Source organism: Protobothrops mucrosquamatus, unplaced genomic scaffold (genome assembly GCF_001527695.2).
Source record: "Protobothrops mucrosquamatus isolate PMUCROS unplaced genomic scaffold, P.Mucros_1.0 scaffold6608, whole genome shotgun sequence".
Taxonomy (NCBI): Eukaryota; Metazoa; Chordata; class Lepidosauria; order Squamata; family Viperidae; genus Protobothrops; species Protobothrops mucrosquamatus.
Genome location: NW_015392430.1, coordinates 18,836 through 25,744, shown reverse-complemented (window position 1 = coordinate 25,744; position 6,909 = coordinate 18,836).

Below are 6,909 nucleotides of genomic sequence, written 5' to 3'. Positions count from 1 at the left end.
TCTTGCGCTGCCCCCTCCTCCTCCTCCCTCCTCCTCCTCGCTTTCCACCCACGTGCCTTTCACTTTGATCTCGCCGTCGCCTTCCTGCTTGCTTTTTTTTTTTTTTTTTTTTTTTTTTCCCCCCCGCGTCTCTTTCGCTTTCCTTTCTTCCGTGCCGGTCGAGAGGGCTGTTCCTGCGGAGCCATGGCGGCTCGGATGAGAGCGGGGAAGGAGAAGGATCAAGCCAGCGAAGGGGAGGAAGAGGAGGAGGAAGAAGAAGACGGAGGTCTTTGGGAGTACGACTCCACTTGGGAAGAGGAGGAAGAGGGAAAGGAGGAAGAGGAGGAGGAGGAGGAAGGGAGGCGGGAGAAGAAGAGCCGGGAACCGGCTTCTCAAGCCGCTCACCTGGAAGACTCCAAAGCCCGAGAGAAACACAGCTGGTGGCCGACCAACCCGAAGTGGGCCTCCGCTACCCAGGTGAGAGATTTCCAGGGAACAAAGAGGAGCAGGAGGCAGTCGTAGTTACGAGGACCTCCATGGGGCTGTGTGTTGCGCTCCAGTTGCGCCCGTTCCTAAACTGGGAGCCAGGCATTCAATCCCTAGTCGGCTCTAGGTTGGACTACTGTAATGCGCTGTACATGGGGCTGCCCTTGAAGATAATAATAATAATAATAATAATAATAATAATAATAATAATAATAATAATAATAATAATAATAATAATAAAGTTGGAAGGGACCTTGGAGGTCATCTAGTCCAACCCCCTGCTCAGGCAGGAAACCCTAAACCATTTCAGACAAATGGCTGTCCAATCTCTTCTTTAAAACTTCCAGTGTTGGAGCACTCAACGCTTCTGGAGGCAGGTTGTTCCACTGGTTAATTGTTCTGTCAGGAAATTTCTCCTTAGTTCTAGGCTGCTTCTCTCTTTGGTTAGTTTCCACCCGTTGCTTCTTGTCCTGCCTTCAGGCGCTTTGGAAAATAGCTTGACTCCCTCTTCTTTGTGGCAGCCCCTGATATACTGGAAGACTGCTACCATGTCCCCCCTCGTCCTTGTCTTCGTTAAACTAGATGTACCCAATTTCAGCAACCATTCCTTGTATGTTTTAACCTCCAGTCCCCTAATCATCTTTGTTGCTCTTCTGGATGTTTCAGCTGGGGCAGAATACACCGATGGAAACAGGTTCGGTATACAGGCAGTTCTCGACTTACGAACAGTTCCTTTATAGTGACCGAAGTTAACAGCAGCATTGAAAAAAGTGACTTTGGACTGTTTTTCACACTTAGGACCGTTGCAGCGTCCCCATGATCGTGCAATTAAAATTCAGGCGCTTGGCAACTGACTCGTATTTATGATGGTTGCAGTGACCCCGGGGGTCACGTGATCCCCTTTGGTGGCCTTCTGACCAGCAAAGTCAATGGGGGAAGCCAGATTCGCTTAACAACCGTGTTGTTCTTAACAACTGCAGTGATTCGCTTAACAGCTATGGCAAGAAAAGTCGTAAAATGGGGCAAACTTACTTAACCACCATCTCGCTTAACAACATAAATTTTGGGCTCAATCGTGGTCGTAAGTCGAGAACTACCTCTACTCCCAGATTCCTAATTTGCGCTTGGGTCCAATTCAAGGTGCTGGTTTTAAACCTTTGAAGCATCTGCCTGCCCATTAAAACAATAAGTGACTCACTTAACAACTGGCAAAAAAGGCCATAAAATGGGAAACTCAACAAATGTCTTGCTTAGCAATGCAAATTTGGGGCTCAGTCCTGGTCATAAGCTGAGGACTCCCTGTACAGCATTTCTCACCACGTTTAGGGACAATTCAAAACAATTGTAATAGTCCTCTAAGAGTAGTTGACACTCAAAAAACAAATAAATAAAAATTCGGCAGATAAGATTTCCCCCCCCCCCCTTTGTGTTTCAGACAGTCTTGTCCCTTTCCATGCAAATTCTAAGATTAGGGAAGAAAAATCCAGATCTGTTTACTCTAGTTTAATAGTAGTAGTAGTAGTAGTAGTAGTAGTAGTAGTAGTAGTAGTAGTAGTAGTAGTAAAGTTGGAAGGGACCTTGGAGGTCATCTAGTCCAACCCCCTGCTATCATGTCCCCCCTCGTCCTTCTCTTCATTAAACTAGACATACCCAATTCCAGCAGCCTTTCCTTATATGTTTTAGCCTCCAGTCCCCTAATCATCTTTGTTGCTCTTCTCTGTACTCTTTCTAGAGTCTCAACATCTTTTTTACATCGCAGTGACCAAACCTGGATGCAGTGTTCCAAGTGTGGCCTTACCAAGGCATTGTAAAGTGGTATTAACACTTCACTGATCTTGATTCTAGGGAAATGGAAAGTAAAACTTTCAAGAAAAATCTAGCAAGGAGAAACAGAAATGTTTATATTTAGTTCTGCTGAATGAGTGAAGAAACGAAACCAAATAAGCTCCCTGTACATTTTAGGAGTCAGAAGCTGTAATCTGAACGTCTTGGTCTCTTAGAAATGACTTCATTTTCCCACAATGGGGACTAAAAATAAATGAAATAAAAGTCAATGGGTCCTGGCTAAAAGGTTTGAAATGCTATTGTGTAAGAGCTAAATGGAGAAAAAAATCACAGATTTTTCACCTCCCTCGGGTGCTGTTTCTACACTTACATTTTTTAAAAACTGTTTTTCCTTCCTAACCCTAACCCTAACCCTAACCCTTTTGGCAAGAGGAGTTAAAAAATGAAAGGTAGGGAAATTGTCTTCCGGGAGGGGAAAGGAATAGCTCTTAATCAGTCCTGCTGGCTGTTGGAACGCTCCTTTCCATATTCAGAAGCCAAAGGTGAGCTAAACCAGAAAGAATACACGGTCGTGGGAATACAGATAGTCCTTGAAATTGGGACCAGGATTTCCATTGCTAAGCAAGGTGGTTGTTAAGAGAGTTACGGCCAATTTAAAACAAAATTGCCACCGATATTAAACAACTCGCTGTGGTTGTTAATTGAATCATATCTGAACTTGGGTTTGGCCAGTCTAAAGAAAAGAAGAAATAGGGGAGACATGATAGCAGTATTCCAGCATCTGAGGGGCTGACACAAAGAAGAAGGGGTCAAATTATTCTCCAAAGCACCAGAGGGAAGGACGAGAAACAATGGTTTGGAAACTGATCAAAGAGAGAAACAACCTGGAATTAAGGAGAAACTTCCTGACAGTGAGGACAATCAACCAGTGGAACAGCTTGCCTCCAGAAATCATGGGTGCTCCATCACTGGAGATTTTTAAGAAGAGGCTAGACAGTCACCTGTCCGAGATGGTATAGCTTCTCCTGCTTGAGCAGGGGGCTGGACTAGAAGACCTCCAAGGTCCCTCCCAGCTCTATTTTATTCTTAAAGTAAATCCAGTTTCCCTCCTTGACTTTGCTTGTCGGAAGCCAGCTGGGAAAGTCGTAAATGGTGATCATGTGACCCCAGGATTCTGCAACTGTCGTAAATACAGGTAGTCCTCGACTTAGCAACAGTTCATTTAGTGTCCATTCAAAGTTACAGCGGCATTGAAAAAAGTGACTTATGACTGTTTGTCACACTTAGGAGCCTCGCAAAATCCCCATGGTCATGTGATCAAAATTAAGAGGCTTAGCAAGTGATTCATATTTATGACGGCTGTAGTGTCCCGGGGTCACGTGATCCCCTTTTGCGACATTCTGGCAAGCAAAGTCAATGGGGGAGCCCGATTCACTTAACAACCGTGTTACTGACTTAACAGCTGCAGTGATTCACTTAAGAACTGTGCCAGGAAAGGTTGCAAAATGGGACAAAACTCACTTAACAAATGTCTCGTTTAGCCACAGAAATTTGGGGCTCAATTGTGGTCGTAAGTCGAGAACTACCTGTACAGGTGGATTTGCCAAGTGCCTGAATTTTGATCACGTAACCCTGAGGATGCTGCAACGGTCGTGAATGTAAGAACCGGTTGTAAGTCGCTTTTTTCCAGTGCTGTCCTAACAGCGAACGGTTACTAAACAGACGGCTGTAAGTCAAGGACTATTTGTATAACCTCTTTGCAGCCTTGGCCAACAAATGAACTTTTTTAGAGCACATGATGGATAGTGAGCTAAATGAAGCCTATGATAAAATATTCAAATTAATGACATTTATACTGGTTTTTGAATGCACAGTGCGTGTAAACGCAATACTGGGCTAAGGTGAACTAAAACAACGATGTGCCAAAGACTAGGAAATAAAAAAAAAATCACACTGACCGATGAATAATAATAACAACAACAACAACAACAACAACAACAACAACAACAATAATAATAATAATAATAATAATAATAATAATAATAATAATAATAATAAAAGTTGGAAGGGACCTTGGTGGTCATCTAGTCCAACCCCCTGCTCAGACAAATGGCCGTCCAGTCTCTTCTTAAAAACTTCCAGTGTTGGAGCATTCACCGCTTCTGGAGGCAGGTTGTTCCACTGGTTAATTGTTCTAACTGTCAGGAAGTTTCTGCTTAGTTCTAGGTTGCTTCTCTCCTTGATGAGTTTCCACCCGTTGCTTCTTGTCCTGCCTTCAGGCGCTTTGGAGAATAGCTTGACTCCCTCTTCTTTGGGGCAGCCCCTGAGATATTGGAACACTGCTATCATGTCCCCCCCCTCGTCCTTCTCTTCATTAAACTAGACAACTAAACTAGAATAAAAGTAACAAGAATTATGACGAGACCTTCCATTATCAAAACCGCCCCCCAAAACAATTTCAAGTCCTCCCTGCATTGTTTTATAAACTTGAAACTATATTCTGTGCAAAGATTGATGAAAAGCAGCTGTCTGGAATCTAATGCTTTTGCAAGGCAATGCATAGGACCTTAGGCTATTGTTCATTAAGTCCATTATCCATCACGAGTGCTAAAAGAGGTCATTGGTTGGTCGTGCGTGCAAAGAGGTCATATTTTGATCATACGTGGATTCTTTCTGGATACGGAGCTTCACCCTTGGTTTCTGAATATCCAAAGTATTTCTCCCACAACCAAGCATGTAAGAATATGCGATATATGTAGAGCAGTGTTTTTCAACCTTAGCCATTTGAAGATGTGTGGATTTCAACTCCCAGAATTCCCCAGCCAGCATGAAGTCCACACATCTTCAAATGGCTGAAAAACAATGCTGTGGAGCATAAGATACATTCGGCAGACCACAAGGTCATGAAGTTGCTATGTGTGCATTGTTCAGTGTCTCTTCACCCAGGCTAGTTTGGAAATCTGGCATGGACCAAAAGTGTTGGGATTGAACTGCCCAGTCCATATGGCTCAACCAATCTCACTGACGTTCTATGCTGATCTAAGTGTGCAAAAGTGTGTGTGTGTATGCTTTTATGCACACCTGAATAAGAGTCTGATTTATCACTGAAGTCTAAATCTGGTTTGTTTGTTTACGCAGCAGTTCCAAAGGGTGCCACCTGATCGGTAGGTGAGCCTTGGGGGGGGGGCTAAGTCACATTCTACACCAGGGGTCTCCAAGCTTGACAACTTTTAAGACTTGTGGACTTCAATTCCCAGAATTACCCACCCAGCATGGCTGGCTGAGGAATTCTGGGAGTTGAAGACCAAAAGTCTTAAAAGTTGGCAAGTTAGAGACCCCTGTTCTACACAAAAGTATTGATTTAAATGTTCCTCAGTTCCAGTGATTCTGGGTATTTTACAAAAATATAATAGATAGATAGATAGATAGTGAGGAGAACCCGTGGCCTAGAGGTTAATACAGCTGCCTAATGTGCAAGCAGCCCGGGTTCGAATCTCAGAAGGGTATGGCTAGCTGATAAGAGCTAAATAGCTCGAAAAAGCTATACTAGTCTCCCTTTAATTCTTTGTCGGCAAAAATCTCAATTTAACACAGAAATAGTTTATCGCAGTAGCGACTTTAGCCTGTAAAAAGCTCCTAGATTGGGGCTGAAAGGCAATAGTAAAAGCAGAAGTCCCATATTTGGGTAGACCAGGTGCTCTATTAGACCGGTTTCACCAGAAAACACTTTAGGTAGGTAGATAGATAGGTAGGTAAGTAGGTAGATAGGTAGATGGTAGGTAGATATAGATGATAGGTAGATGGTAGGTAGATATAGATGATATAGATAGATAGATAGATAGATAGATAGATAGATAGATAGATAGATAGATAGATAGATAGATAGATAGATAGATAGATAGATAGATGATAGGTAGGTAGGTAGGTAGGTAGATAATAGGTAGATAGACAGGTAGTTAGGTAGGTAGGTAGGTAGGTAGATAGATAGATAGATAGATAGATAGATAGATAGATAGATAGATAGATAGATAGATAGATAGATAGATAGATAGAGCGGTTTCTGTGGCAATAAAATTAGAAGAGAAGTAATATTTTCATTATATTCCACTTCTAGAGGTGATTGCAGAATGTCACTAATCAAAGGAAATTATAATCAATTATGTTTTCTAGTTTACAGTTGTTTGGAAGAAGGCTTATTTAAGATTTAGACCTTACAAATAGATTTCTTTTGTTGTCTTTTCTTTTTAAATTAGAGCATAAATAGGCGTAACTGGAACGCAGCCAGAGATATGCAGAAATATAGGCGGCATTACCCGGTAAGATTTCCTGTGCATTATGGTTACATTGATTGAGTTTTCATCTAGAGGGGTGGAATAGAAATTTGGGTTGAAATGCCTGTTCATTTTTGTTGTTGTTTTGAGCTGATTTTCCCCTGCTTACTGATCATACCCCACCCTGATATGCAATTATTCAAGTTGGGGATCCATAAACATTTTTAAAAAAAAGCTTGTGTTTGCTTTTTCTGATATAACTTGAATATCAGAATAGAGAGGGTCCTGGTATTGGGACCCATGAAGCTACTCCGGCTGCATAGAAGTTGTTAAGAATGGGACAGCAAAGATTTATGGGTGGAAATAGCCCTTAAGAATTCCTGGTACT